We start from the raw sequence: 16,418 nt of genomic DNA on the forward strand, positions 1-16,418 counted from the left end.
TTATAAATATAGTTGGAATAATTAATGTGCATATTCAATTTGTTATGATTACGAATGCAACTATATCCAAAATGAATCAAAGGCATCTTGGGAGTTACCTATTGAAAAACTAGCTAATGAGACTTCTGACCGTCATGATGTTATAATGGGTGGTGAATTCACTTCATGCTATAATAAAATATAAGAGCACTTGAATGTTATACGTGAAGCTATTTCATGCAAGAACAGTGAATTCAATCTTAACATAAATGGTAGGAGTGTTACATGTGAAAATGGATTGCATTTTGATGATAATGAAGCATCTAATATGAACTTTAATGAGGAAGTGTCTATTTCACATGATAATGCCTTTGGAATGGATCTTGAACCTTAAGAGGCAAGCATGAATGATTCATATATAACCCCTCTTGAGAAGTGTGCTGAAAGTGTAGGTTCTAAGGACATTATTTCCCATGAAAGCAATGCGGAGTTTCCTTTGTTAACTTCTCAAGTGATGCAATTACATGGTGATATATGTGAAGTATTTGAAATCGGTAAGCCAATTCTAACTCTCATATCAATTTAAGAGAGGGCTCATAAGGTGGAGCCACCATTTGTGGATCAACAATTGCATCCAAGCTTGGTAGATTACTCCTTGATAAAGCCGCCTTGACATCCACACATGAATAGTCAAGCTAATGACTATAATAAAACACTTATTGGGAGGCAACCCAATGTTTTGTGCTAATTTATTTCATTTTAATTTTTTTCATGTTTCTTCTATGTTTTTAAGTGTATTTGTAATGTTTGTTTTGTTGGTTTCAAAATGGTGATACTTTTAACATGCCTAGTGAACAATTATGTCTTACACTTATTATTCTAGGCATTTTGAATGAAAAAAAGTTTAAGAAGTATGGGAAGTGTTGTGTGATTTGTACCTTAAGTGGTTTTTTGTTTATTTTATATAGGTACAATAATAAAGGCAAAAAGTTATTTGCAAGAACTCTTCATGCCATTGTGACTTCTAAATCTTAACTAGTTTGTTTGCCATTTTTTATTTTAGGTTTCTATTACTAATCGCTATCAAGTGGAACTCGTAAAAATTTGGAACAATGGATCATGGACTTTATGTTCGTTCATGATACGTCAATCACATCGATAGGGGAGTATTCATTTCCTTATTTTATGTACCTCGTTTATGCATTTTGTACTTTAAGCGTGGGGGTGGGAGAACTTGAGATTTATGCATTGTATGTGATTGAGTTGTTGGTTGGAAATATTGGACTTGTGCTTGAAAATATTATTGTGCTTTGAATTTATTCAAATTTGGGTTTGTTGACAGGAAGTTTCATCTAGTTATAAGGGGAAATCAGGTCAAAATGTTTTCAAAATTTGGAAATGGCTATTGTGTGATTATAATTTTGGTTAGGAAAGTATATTTTGTAAAATGGAGAAAATTATGCCTAAATTTTGCATAATTGATGAAATTTCTTCTATTTAATTGATTTTACAAAGTTGAGTGATAAATATGGTCAATAAATGCACTAGTCTTCCTTTGAATATTCTTTTGAGGGAATATTTATTTATTATCTTTTCTTTTGAAAAATAAAGAAGAAGGAAAAAAAGAAAAAAATGAGAAGAATAAAAGTTATATTTCTACTCTAATAGTTCTTATACTTAATAATCGAGAGTTTTCATCTACAAATGTCAACTTTCGTGTAAAATGCTACTTGAGTAAAGAGTATGGAAAACAACTCGAGACTGCAAAGTGTTGAGTAATCGGGATCTTCATCTAAAAATGCAGATTCTCATGTCAAAAAGAACTTTTATAACTTAAGTAAGTATTTAATATATTTTATGAATAAATCCCTCTTTTGAGAAGACAATCATAGGATTAGGAAGTTATTTATTCACTATATGATTCACAAAGTTAAGTTGAAGTGAGAAAATTGAATTGAACTAGTTAAAATTAGTGTATAATTATCTCTCCTTTACTTGATATTATGAGTACTTGAAGTAGAATAAATGATTGCATTATAGTTATTCACCTTGTTTTGATAAATTAAATTTGAATTGTGCATCATGTTTTATTTCAAAGTTTTAGGATCATTGTTGATTTGTATTTCTTGTTGCTTGAGTACAAGCAATGATTCAAGTGTGGGGGAGTTTGATTAGCATATATTTTATATATTTTTAGTGAAATTAATGTTTGTATTTGGTGTGTTTTTGTGTTTTTGATGTGTTTTTGGTATGTTTGCATAGTTACTTTTCATGCAAGTAGTATTCTAGGACTAAAACATGAAAAAGTATGGATTAATGTGGAAATTTGTGATGCTTTTGTAGGTTTAATGGTTCAATCATCAAATGAAATTAAATGAGAAGATATTTGTATGATTATTAATGATTTGTAAGTGATTTAAAGTAAACATGAAGTGTAAGGTATCATAGTGTGGAATGCAATCAAGTGCAAAAGAAGAAAAGTTTGACAGTTTTGACACCTTCTAGTATTTTGGCTATAACTCAAGTTACAAGCATTAGATTGAGCTGATTCTTGAACCATTTGAAGCTAAAACAAAAGGCTAGAATTCTTATGAGACATGGAAATGTAGTTCATGCGTTTTTATGGTCAAAATGTTGAATATAGTTAGACATTTTTGCTGTCGAAAGCTGAAATAAGGGATTGATCAATCAGTGGTATATTAGTCATTTAATAGCTTGCATACATCCAAATTACATGATTCTTAATGAATTCAAAAGGTAACTCAAAGGGCTATAAATTTTATGTTTTGTGCAAGCGCGAGAAATAGAGTAAGGTTGAAGATTGGTCAAAAAGTACAAAAACTGAAAAAGAAGGAGAACTACAACCCGATCCACGAGCTACAATTTGTGGATCACCTCATGGATTTCTAATTTCAACCATGCAACTTACACTTAATTCACACAACCTTTTTGACCCACTTCTCTGATCAGTTAAATACCCAAGGAGATCATGGAAACATCAAGAAGCAACTTTTAGAAATTTCAAGAACTAATTTATACCAACTTTAATATGATTGGTTGAAACTGATTCTTCTATAAATAGGCCATTCAAGACACATTTTTGCTTAACTTTGGAGGCTAGAGAAACTACACAAAATGTAGTCTTTCACTAGAACTTCTTAGTTCATTAGTATAACGTAAGGTTAATATAGTTTTCAACCAATCTTTGTACTAGCTAGATATGGATGAAGTGTGATGATGAAGATGGAGAGTTTGAAACTCATGCGACATAGATGACTTCTCTCCTATCACTTTATTTCTTATATTGAATATTATATTTAGTTATAATACAAGTTTGGTTGTTGTTTGTATTTCATTTATGTCTTGCTATAGTTTTTATACCTAAGGGATGAATGAACTTACAATGATTGTTATGTGATCTTTTTATGGTTATTTCAGTTATATTTTTGAGCAAGTTATTTACCACTTTTACTATTTGAATCATAATTAATTGTGATTATCTAAAGGTGTTGTTTCATCAATGAAAGTTATAATTTAACATTAGTTCATGAAGTGTTAAACTAGGGAGTATTGTCACGAAAGTGGGGAAACATCTTTGTGGCTTTAACCAAGCAATTTCATAGAATTTAATGAATCTATAGTTAGTTTCTTCATCAAGAAATATAGGTGATGAATAGTTATAGGTATAGTTGGTGCATTGGCGAAAGCGAGTATCACGTACATTTAGAAATTACGATATAATTAGCCAAGATTATAACATTCAACTAACCAATAATTTCACTTGCAAGAGCGGTGAGGAATGCCACAACCATAAGAGCTTTTTATTGTCATTATTGTTACTTTTATTTTATATTTGTAGTGTAGATTTAATTTATTATATTTGTGATAGTCTAAATAATAAACCTCCCATTTGGTTGGAGGGTTTTGGGGTTATTCAATGGGTATGACTATTAATGATAGTAATTGGTAGTGTTTGGTACTCTACTATGAAAATGAATCTATGGTAATGGAAGACCCAAAATGCTTCAATCATCATTCTTGAGTAATTTGGGCACTTTTGCCTCTCATTAATGACCAGATCAAACAAATTAGGAAAAGATATTCTCTAACCATTTCTCTCTTTCTCTCTCTTCCGATGCTTCTCAATTCTCGTACTCCATTATCACTACCACCAAACACCAACTAAGCCACTTGTTTTTACCACTTGGCTCACCATCTCTTCTTCTCAATATTGCTCCCTTCAATATGGATCAGCCATGGAAGCCAAGCTAGAGAGGTAGTTGAGGTTTCTTGTTTTTTTCTTCTCCTTGTTTATTTGGGTTATTGTTAATGGGATTCATTATGCTTTTAGAAATATGAATCAAAAGTGAAAAAAAGTGTTGGTGAATGTTACGTAATCATTGTGGATTGATTTCAACTGATATTTTACTGGTAATGGTGATGCGTTTGCATATCTCCTTAAATTTGAACCAAATAATTTGTTGAATTTTAACTGATTTTTGGTTTTAATAAAATCAATGGATGTGATTTCAAGAACTTGAGAGAAATCTTTGAAGTTAGGGCAGTATGGGTTCTTGGTGTAATAGGGCAAGTGAAGATTAGTGGTGAATTTTCTGTGCAGGAGGGATCCAAGGCCGTTGGAAGCAAGAAATAAAATTTGAGGAAGAAAAATGGAGAACTAAAAATAGGGTTTAAAAAATTAAAAATAATCAATAGATTCCCATTGTGGTACAATTACCAAACAAATGAAAAGAAATTGACAAAACTCTTTACCATTGAGGACCTTTCGACATTCATAGCCATTACCATTCTAAAATATCAACCAAACGAGTGGAAAGGAGTTTGAAAACCACCAGTAATTGACAATCTTTCTTGTGGAATTGAACCTAATATCCGCTATGCTCGATAAACAACTGTATACTTGCAAAAAATGGGGTATTTAGATTTTATTAAAATTTAGTGCATGTTGTCAAAAGTTTAGATAGTAGTAAGTGATTGGATGCTTGAAAAGCCTCAAGTCAGGAAGATCCTGATGAACCTTATGCCCTATTATATTAATTACAAAGTAAAATTTTGCTAATATTATTGTTTTAATTCATAAGATGCACGGATCAAAATACTAGTAGTAGGAGTATGTGAAAAGGAAACATGGTACAAAGTAGATTTGGGCCAACATGAATATAGCTCGAAACCTGAGTCAAACTTGTGGTTTATGAGGTTGCTAAAACTTGTGAACCCTGGTGGTCTAAGTTTGGAATCAAATTTTGTGATTTAAATAGCTTGAGATTTGTTCATTTTCATTCTTTATGCAATTAGGATTAGCTTATGAAAACCGACCGTTGGAATGCATAAATTTTGACACCCTTATCCTCAAGGCTCTAACTAGGTAATTTCCATATAGTAAACGTATAAAGTCCTAATCATTACAGATTTTGGTTTTGGCTCAATTTGTCACAAGGTCTTGAATTTTGAACTTGGCACTGTTGGAATAGTTTGTGAATTGAAATGAAAATAAAGCTTGTTAAATTTAAAATATTGGACAAAAGAAAAATGCTTAATGTAGCCTCTTGATAACCATTACAGTGAGGAAACGGTTTTGGTATTTTTTGTCCATTGAAGGAGACTAATTGCAACAACTTAACGATCATTACAATGAGAAAATGGTTTTGGTATTTTTGCCCATTAAAGGAGACTAAAGCAGCCTTTGATTGTTGTTGAAGCGAGGAAATTGTGACTCTTTAGTTTTGAGGTCTTTTGGATTGTCTTTCTTATATAAATGACAAACTTTTAGTAAAACAAACTAATTTAGCCATTTTGATCTTTTCTTAGTAAAAACCCTATCGGTTTTGCTGTTAAAAGGTTCTTCATTTTTGTTGTATCCTAGAGGTATATTGCCTTAACCTAGAAGCAAACTACTAAGTGTAATGGGGGCAATAAAAACCTTAAGGATATTGTTTGTACATGCCTCAAGAATCGTCAACAAATCCGCTATCTTTTGTAAAATTTGTTAGTGAAGTTTCAGCACTCTTCTATTGTCTTGTTTTATTTTCTTAACAATCTTAAAGTGTTTATTCATTCTTTATCGAGTGCAATTGATATGAGCGGGAAAGCTAAGAGAGTCACTTGAAGCTTGGTCCATGCAATTCAAGGTCAAGTTGGGTTTTATTGTTGCTTCAAGGAATCGAGTGTCCGATAAGTTCCATCAAAATCCTAATTCAAGTATTAATTCCATGAACTAGAAGACTTCATTTTCATTTTCATTTTCATGGAATGCGAAGTCAAGAAATTGTCCCAAAACATATTGAGAGACCTGAGAATGAAGATTAGAAGATTGTTCATCTCATTCAAGTAGTGGATGAGTTGGATGGGGAAAACCATAGCTAAATCGGCTTCACATTTAAAGCTGAACTTATGTTGGTGTTTACGTCTTGAGTCATATGTTATTTTATAGTATTTTAATGTTAATTTAGTCATTAGTTAGTTAGTGAAATAATCGGCCAAGTCATGATTATGTTAGAGCCGATTTAGGATTTCCTTTTCTTGCTAGGTTTTGTGTTTTGTTTAGTCTTTTTAAGTCGAATTAGGAAGATTGTATTGTTTCCAAATCAGATTAGGTTTTTGATGTCCTATAAAGCTATAAATAAGCAACAACTTCCAATGTTTTTATCAATGAATAAGTAGAATTTTCCAGGAATTGTGAGAGTTTCTCTAAGCTTCTTGAAGAAACTTTTGAATATCTTAGAATTTAGTCTACGTATTCACTTGGCTTATCAAACAAGAATTGCACTTGTTTGTGATGCCTTCTACCTATCAACCAAAGTTCTATCTATCACTTGTTGTGGGTTAAGATTTCATCTCAGTTCATAACACAAGGGTTTATAGGGTTTCGGTTTCCGCAACAATCATCAAACTTTGGTATGTTGTCTAAATCCGGGATTGTGGAATACGGGTTCCTCCAATTCTTGGTTGGGTTCATATCAGTTGGTATTAGAGTTGGTATACAGTATCCAGGTTATATCCCTTTCTTGCTTTGTATTTTTGTGTCGTTTCCTTGAATCTTAATTCGGTTTAGTGTCAAAAAAATCCCATCGCTAGTGTTTCTCTATCATTAGGATTTTTGTCATTGTCATGGCTATCCATTTTTTTGTTGTGGTAAATTTCGTTTGAATTTTTAATAAGCTTTGTTGCTAGTTCGTGTGATAAAGTGTCTTGTGTGTTCTTGAGTCAAAAAAAAAGTCAGTCAGCATCTTACCAAGTTTTGGGAATTAGGGTTTCATGGTTGGTCATATATTTTCCTTGGAATATCTTGTGGATTCTTGGAGTTTTCTTGAATTCCTGAATCTCTTGATTATTTTTTGGAAAAATCTTGAAGTTCTTGACATAAAATCTGGTTTTCTTGCATAAATTGAAACAAGTTTCACAATCTTGAGTTTCTTGAATGCTAAACCACGTTCTTGAAACCGTGGCTGTTGTGATGTTTCTTGAAGCTGCAAATTGATATATATATATATATTTATATATATGTATATGTATATAATCATCTTGAACAGTTCTTCTTGATACATTCTTCCATTACTAATCCAAGTTACATTCGGATAAGGAAATATATATATATATATATATATGTATGTATGTATATAATCATCTTGAACAGCTCTTCTTGATACATTCTTCCATTATTAATCCAATTTACATTCGGATAAGGAAGAACGTGAAAAGGCAGAAAATTGTTTCCTAATCCAAACCCTACTTGGATTTGTTTCCTAAAGCCGTCAAATTTGGAAATTTATTTTCCAGCAATTAGCAAACCAACTTCAAGTCCGAAAATCACTTTGAAACAAGGGATTTTTATCACTTTTCTTGCCTAAACAGAAAATTCCAAGATACCATCAGATTTTCCTCAATTTTCCAACCACATAGTGTCGGGTAGAGTCTATTTCTAGGTTCCTTAAAGTTTTAGCTTTCGTATCTTGTGTTTTAGTCATTATTTCGGATCTGTCTAGCAACAAACTACATGTCTTTGAGTCAAATTTCCAGATTATTCAACCTCAAAAATTTTGTTCAATTCAACACACAAGAAGTCCTTCATTATTGCTACACTTGTGTGTTTCATTGGTAAGCTTATTGTGATATTCTATAGCAATTTCCAATTTCTTCAAGGGGAAATCAAGAGCTTTAGAGAACTTATTGGTGAGTTATTAAAGTGATCTGAGTGTAAAAACGAGTGTGAAAGTAAACACATGAGGGAGTGAGTGAGGATATTCCTTTCTTTGATACTAACCAATTTTTGCAGGTTTACCTTAAAGAATGTCTAACGGTGGAGAAGGAAGCTCCCAAGCTCTCAAATTTAAACTTTTTGCAGATGCAATGAGGGAAGAATTTAAACAGATTTTTTATGAAGCTATTGAACATCTTCATAGATGACTTGATTGAATAGAGAATAGGGTTGTCAAGAGGAGAGATTCCATGCCATCTAGTTCCAATGCAAATCTACCTCTTCAAAGTCAACCTATCCAAGGAGGAAGTATATTCCATTAGTTTCTGCCAAGTCTAAGCCTGAAGTTGAGCCACTTAAGGAGGTGTTAGTATAGGATATTTACCAATGTCTTCTACAACAAAAGTGAATGAAGGACCAAGTTGACTGCAATACTCAAAAATCTCTCATAGAGGATTTTGTTGAGACCAATGATCGTGAAGTTCAACCTACACTAGCTAGTTATCAAGAGCTAGTTTGAGAGGATTTATGTGAGAAAAGTCGGGTACAACATGAGTGTGCAAACAATGATGTAATAGTTGAGAATGAGCAAGAGGTAAAAATCGAGGAAAGTGCAAAAGAAAAAGCTAGTGAACAATCAAGTGACTTGAGTGAGAAAGAGGACGAAAAGAGGGAAAGTGAGCTGATTTTGAGTGTCAACAAAAATGAGAGTGAGAGAACTTATTGCTTTCCTAACGACTTTAACTTTGCTTTGTTTAGTGTTCATTGTCTTATGCAGGTTAAGGAAGTGAAGTGAAGTTGTTTTTTTGCTATTCCATTCCTAAGTCCTTTGTCAACATTGGAACTTTCCATCAAGTTTGCATTCCTGGATTATCTTCTATTTGTCAACAAATCATGCTGAATTTTAGCACCAACACTGATGTTTCTTGTATAGCAAATGAGGCATCCAATGAGGTGATAATGCTGAGATTACACATGGTTTCAAAGCTTTTAATTTGCCAAAAGTGGAAGCATTGGAGGAATTTACTTCCATAGCAAATGGATGCATCGCACGTGTTGGTGTTGAACAAGTTCAAGATGACGGTTGTTGCATTACTTTCTTTATGGTGTTTCAATTGCATCATTCTTGGTACTCCAAAGAATCTTGGAATAACACTGCTCATCACATGTTTCAATCTAAACTATGCAAAAGGCATGCAAGGAGCAATGTTGTTGCTGCAACTTATCTATGCTTGCTTTGCATCAACATGGGAGGTTTCAACATTGGTGTCATGGATTCCATTTGCTTATTTACTATGGTTGTTGATCCCAGTGGGGTATATGTATTGCTCATCCTATCATTCACCATTTTTTCCCTAAGATTTAAGGACAAATCTTTTTCAAGAGGAGGGCATAATATGAGCAGGAAAGCTAAAAAAGATCACTTGGAGCTTGGTGCATGCAATTCAAGGTCAAGTTGGGGTTTATCGAAGCATTGAAGAAATCGAGTGTCCGATAAGTTCCATCAAAATTCTAATTTAAGTATTAATTTGCTTCAAGTTGAAAACTGAGTTAGACGTGGGCATGCCTAACATGCATGAAGTCTTTTGGTTCGTGATATGCAAAGTCAAGAAATTGTCCCAAAACATATTGAGGGATCTGAGAATAAAATTGGAAACTTGTTCATCTTATTCAAGTAGTGGAAAGGTCAGATGGGGCAAACTATAGCTAAATTTGACTTCACATTTAAAGCTGAACTTATGTTGGTGTTTACGTCTTGAGTCAATATGTTATTTTATAGTATTTTAGTGTCAATTTAGTCATTAGTTAGTTACTGAAATAATCGGCCAAGTCATGATTATGTTAGAGCCAATTTAGAGTTTCCTTTTCTTACTAGGTTTTGTGTTTTGTTTAGTCTTTCCAAGTTGAATTACGAAGCTTGTATGATTTCCAAATCAGATTAGGTTTTTCGTGTCTTATAAGTTGTAAGGCTATAAATAAGCCACAACTTGCAACGTTTTTATCAATGAATAAGTAGAATTTTCCAGCAATTGAGAGAGTTTCTCTAAACTTCTTGAAGCAACCTTTGAATATCTTAGAATTTATTCTAGGTATTCGCTTGGCTTATCAAACAAGAACCGCACTTGTTTGTGGCACCTTCTACCTATCAATCAAAGTTCTATCTATCGCTTGTTGTGGGTTACGAGTTCATCTTAGTTCATAACATAAGGGTTTATAGGGTTTCAGTTTGCACAACAATCATCAAACTTTGGTGTATTGTCTAGATCTAGGCTTGTGGAATACGAGTTCTTCCAATTCTTGGTTGGATTCATATCAGCAATGGAGGCTTCAACTGAAAATGTTCTCAAGACTATAAGCCAAAATGTTACCAAACTTGATAGGCTTGATGGAACGGGAACCAATTTCAATTGATGGAAGGATAAAATGTTGTTCTTTCTCACCGCCCTCAAAGTGGCCTATATGCTTGACCCAAATCTTCAGCCAATTCCACAGCCAAAGGATGGTGATTTTGAGGAGTTAAAGGCACAAAGGCGTAAGCATGAAGATGACGAAGTATTGTGTCTAGGTCATGTCATGGATACTCTCTCAGATAGGCTCTACGACATGTATACATCCGTCAAGTCACCAAGGGAGATTTGAACCGCTTTGGAGTACAAGTATACTACTCAAAAGCAAGGTATAGACAAATTTCTTATTAAAAAGTATTTTGACTTTGTCATTATTGAAGTTTCTTCTCTTCTTGATCAAGTGCATGATTTACATTTTGGTTTCAAAACTTAGAGATCTAGGTGTTGAGATTTCTGAATCATTGCAAGTGGGGGCAATTATATCAAAGTTACACCCTATTTGGAATGATTGTCAAAAGAAACTTCTACACACAACTGAATTGTTCTCGGTGGACCAAATATTGAAGCATCACCATATAGAGGAAGATGTTGGGATTCGCTAAAAGAAAGATTTAGCATCTACTCCTAAGGTGAACTATGTGGACGTGAGAAAGAATCACAACAACGGTCAAGGGTCTAAGAAGAGAAAATCTTCTGGACAAAATGCTATAAGTGCAAAGGATAAGAAGAGTAATCGGATATGTTACAACTATGGCAAGAAGGGGCATTACAAGGAGTGTGACCAAAATACAAAACAAAAGAAGGATAATACCCAAGCAAGTCTTGTTGAAAACAAAGACATTGCAGAGATTGTTGCAATGGTGTCCGAGTGGAGAATATCTATGATCTCCAAATTGAATGTAACTTCATCTTCGTTCAATTCAAGTGATTGGTGGTATGACTCCGGTGCAAACATACATGTGTGCAATGATAAGTTCATGTTCAAGACCTATGAAAATGCTCCCAAAGGACATGTAGTTGTAATGGAAAATCTTGACACCACCAAGATGCATGGAAATGGGGCTGTGGATTTACAATTCACTTCTGGCAAGAAATTAGTACTCGCTAATGTACTACATGTTCCGAACATGAGGAAGAATCGTGTATCAGCTGATAGGGTTAGTAAAAGTGGTCTTAAAGTTGTACTTGAGTCTAACAAAATAAACATGTTTGAAAGCGGTGCGTTTGTACGATGAGGTTATTCATGTGATGGAATGTTCAAATGAAATATTAATAAAGTTTTTATTTCTGTTTGTACGGCTGATTCTTCCTATTCTTCATGGCATGGTAGGTTAGGACATGTTAGTAATAAAACTTTACATTTTATGTCCAAACATGGACTAATTGCTTATAGTGATAAAGAACAAAAGAAATGTGAAACTTGTGCTCAAACAAAAATGATAAAGGTGAATTTTCCTAAGGTTGAAAGAAATACAAAATTGCTTGAACTTTTTCATTTTGATGTACGTGAACTAAATGGTTTTCTTACAAGAGGTGGTAATAGATATTTTATTACTTTATTGATGATTATTCAAGATTTGCTTATGTCTATCTTATGAAAAGTAGAGACGAGTGTTTTACCATGTTCAAAACTTACAAATCACTTGTTGAAAGTCAATTAGAAAATAAAATCAAAATATTGAGAAGTGATAGAGGAGGTGAATATTTTTCTAGTGAATTCTCAATGTTTTATGAACAAAATGGTATTATACACCAAACAGGTGCACTTTATACGCCACAACAAAATGGATTGGCTGAAAGAGAAGAAAATAGAACTTTGGAAGACAATTAATTCCATGTTGGTAAGTTCTAGATTGCCAAAGAATTTGTTGGTTGCATGTCATATACATAATAGAATTCCTTCATTAAAAACAAAAGTCGCTTCATATGAAGTGTGGAGAGGGAAAAAGCCAAACCTAAGTTACCTTCGAGTTTGGGGTTGCATTACTTAATATAGGGTTGCAAACAATAAAAGAAATAAATTGGGACCAAGGGCACTTAAAAGTATGTTTGTAGGTTATGTAGAAAATTCTAAAATTTATAGGCTGCTTGACCTTGATTCTAATATCATAGTTGAATCAAGAGATGGGCCATTTTGAAAATAAGTTTCTCAAAGATTCAGAACCTATTGTAGATCCTACTAATGGTTTTGAACCACTCCAAAATATTGGTTCTTCTTCAAGTAATAAGAAGAAGGTAAGTGACACTCCTATTGAATCTAGGAGAAGTCAAAGACCAAGGAAAGAAAAGCATCTATCCTCATATTTCGTATCTTCACACGCTATTGTTTTCTTAGTTGAAGACAATAAGGAATCTCTACTAAATAGGATTGTGATCTTGTTGAATGTAGAAGACGATTCAAAAAGATTTAGTGAAGCTATGTTATCAAGAGATGCTTCTTTTTGGAGGGAAGTGGTAAATGATGAAATGGATTCATTATTGTCCAACAATACTTGGGTTCTAGTTGATTTACCTCAAGGTTCAAAACCAATAGGTTGTAAGTGGGTATTTAGAAGAAAATATGCCACGGATGGATCTTTACTAACCTTTAAAGCAAGCTTAGTAGCTAAAGGATTAAAACAAAAGGAAAGAAAAGACTATTTTAATACAATGCACCAGTTGCAAGAATAATTTCCATTAGAGTGCTATTGTCCCTAACTTCATTGTACAATTTGTTTGTACATCAAATAGATGTTAAAACGGCATTCTTAAATGGTGATGTGGATAAAGAGGTGTATATGGAACAACTTGAAGGGTTTGTTATGCATGGAAATGAAATGAAATTATGCAAGCTAGTTAAATCATTATATAGCCTGAAGCAAGCACCTAATCAATTGCATGAGAAATTTGAATCTGTATTGGTCTCAAGTGGATTTAGGTACAATAATACTGATAACTGCATTTATGCTAAATATGCTCAAGACTATTGTGTGATCATTTGTGTCTATGTAGATGACATGTTAATTGTTAGTAATAATATAAAATGTAGAAGATACTAAGGAGTATCTTTCTACATGGTTTAAGATGAAAGACATTCGTGAGGTGGATATTATCTTAGGTATCAAAGTTAGGAAATATAGTAGGGATTATGCTTTGTGTCAGTCTCACTATATTACCAAGATATTGAACAAGTTTCAACATCTTAATGTCAAAGACGTGAGTACTCCCTTTGATCCTAGTTTGAAGTTTCATGAAAATTCTGGAAGTTTGATTGCTCTACTTGAATATGCTAGTGCAATTGGAAGTTTGATGTATGTAATGTATTGTACATGACCACGTATTTTATATATAGTTTGTAGACTTGCCAAATACACTAAAAATCCTAGTGTGGACCCTTGAAAGTCTATTGAGAGGATTTTTGGTTATCTTAAAAGAACCAAGAGTTTAGAACTCTTTTATAATAAATTTCCAGTAGTACTTGATGTTACTCAGATGCTAGTTGGTTTACTAGTGTGAATGACAAAAATTCCACAACCGAGTGGATAATCACATTGGGAGGTGGTGCAATCTCATGGGTTTCTAAGTAGCAAACTGTGATTACTCATTCCACCATGAATACTAAATTCATAGCTTTGGCTGCTGCATGTAAAAAGACGGAATGGTTTAGGGATTTGTTACTTGATATCAAGTTGTGGCCACGACCTATGCCTCCTATCTCTTTATATTGTGATAGTGAAACCACTATGTCTAGAGACTTAAATAAGGTATATAATGATAAATCTAGACATATTAGTTTTAAACATGAGTATCTTAGACAAATGTTAAGAGATGGCGTTATGGAAATTGTACATGTAAGAACATACAACAATTTAACGAATCTATTGACTAAACCTTTACCAAGGGACTTAGTGAATACAACGTCATTGGGAATGGGGTTGAAAGCATTTGTCTAAAGTCATTTGCAATGGGAACCCTACTTTTATTCTAGCACTACCACTAGATGCAAAGGTTTAAAGGGTAATAAAAGTTGTTAAGCGATTGTGAACACTAGTACTTTGTATACAAATTACCCCACAAGTGTGTAAAATGGGAAGTTGAATATATGATTAGTTATATTTTTAATGAAATGTAATTGCTTTCAAAGTGCTTTGTTACGTAAAGTTTGAAAATGTTTTCACTTATATGATCATAGAAGTAGTGTCGCTTTTAGCAAAAGTATGATTTACTTTTGTAAATGATCATGAAACTAGACTAGAGCACATGGCCAGTGTATGTGGTATTTCTTGGCTAATTTACAAATATTGGTTTAATGTTTTATAAAGAACCATGATTTGATTAGTTCAAGTGATATACTAACACTAAAGGATAAGTTTAAATCTAACGATACTTATCTTTATGCATGGTGTTTTATGTGTGTTAATTTGTTTATTTCATTCACAAACTAAGTGAGGGAATGTTGGAATAGTTTGTGAATTGAAATAGAAATAAAGCTTGTTAAATTCAAAATATTGGACAAAAGGAAAATGCTTAATATAGCCTCTTTATGACCATTATAGTGAGGAAACGCTTTTGGCAATTTTTGTCCACTGAAGGAGACTAATTGCAACCTCTTGATGATCATTATAGTGAGAAAATGGTTTTGATATTTTTGCCTTTTAAAGAAGAGTAAAGTAGCCTCTTGATGGTCATTGAAGTGAGGAAATTGTGGCTCTTTAGTTTTGATGTTTTTTGGATTGCCTTTCCTATATAAATGACAAGGGTTTAGTAAAACAAACAGACGTAACCATTTTGATACTTTCTTAGTAAAAGTCCTTTTGATTTTGTTGTCAAAAGATTCTTCATTCTTGTTGTATGCTAGAGATATATTGCCTTAACCTATTGTCTTGTTTTATTTTCTTAATAGATAGCTGGAGATAGAAACGGCATGAGGAGGGGTGGGAGGGTAATAAAAAAAACTTGTTAGCACGAAGAAAATTAGTTTGGAAAGGAAAAAAAAAAGAATGTTTTGTTTAATGTGTCACAAGGCTGATACTTTTGACTATTTGTTCATTTAAATTCTCTTTTACAGCCCTAGTGACTTTAGATTACCGGGCTTTTAAAATTATAAGACTTTATTTTACTGTTTTCTTCTAACCATTAGAAGATGACATAAAAGAATCCTAAATATTATTTCAACTTCTTTCAAGGCGAAAAATGTTTTAGCTTTGAGATCAAGTATTAACAAAATTAAAGCTGTCAGTACATTCTGCTTAAGAACTTAATTAAAAATTTGCTTATTCTAGAGGAGTCCATCTTACGTGTTAAATCCCAAACGTGCAAAGTGGTACCCATATATATTTTTTTTTGGGTCAAAAAAATGTTACCCATTGTAGTATTAATTCAATTTTCCTCTAGTATCATTGTTCCAAAAAAAGACAACCATCCGACACATGTCACACTTGAAATTTTCCCTCTTTAGAATGTCAAAATGATGCTTACGAACAACCAAAAATTATTGACTTTACGACTCATCACTAAAAAAGATAAGATAAAAAAGGACCTCACTCTTTTTTTTTATTTGTCTTCTCCTTCTTTATTTGATAAATGGCAGCCTTAATATATTGTAAAGAAAAATTGCAAATTTAACTTGAATATCTGATAAGTGACTAATTTACGTTATATTTGAATGACATTCTATGTTATTTTTAGTCACTTTGGTTATATTATTAGAAGAAAATGAATCATTTTGGCTATAATTGGTAAAAAATGTTCTTAAGTGATTAAATGAGGTTTTTATCACTTTTTACTTGTATTTTGTGCATTTTGACAGTTTTGACACATCTTCATATTTCGGCTATAACTAGAGATACAGGGATCGGATTGAGATGATTCTTGAACCAATTTGAAGATAAGAGATA

The sequence above is a fragment of the Coffea eugenioides genome, chromosome 2 (assembly GCF_003713205.1).
Source record: "Coffea eugenioides isolate CCC68of chromosome 2, Ceug_1.0, whole genome shotgun sequence".
NCBI lineage: Eukaryota > Viridiplantae > Streptophyta > Magnoliopsida > Gentianales > Rubiaceae > Coffea > Coffea eugenioides.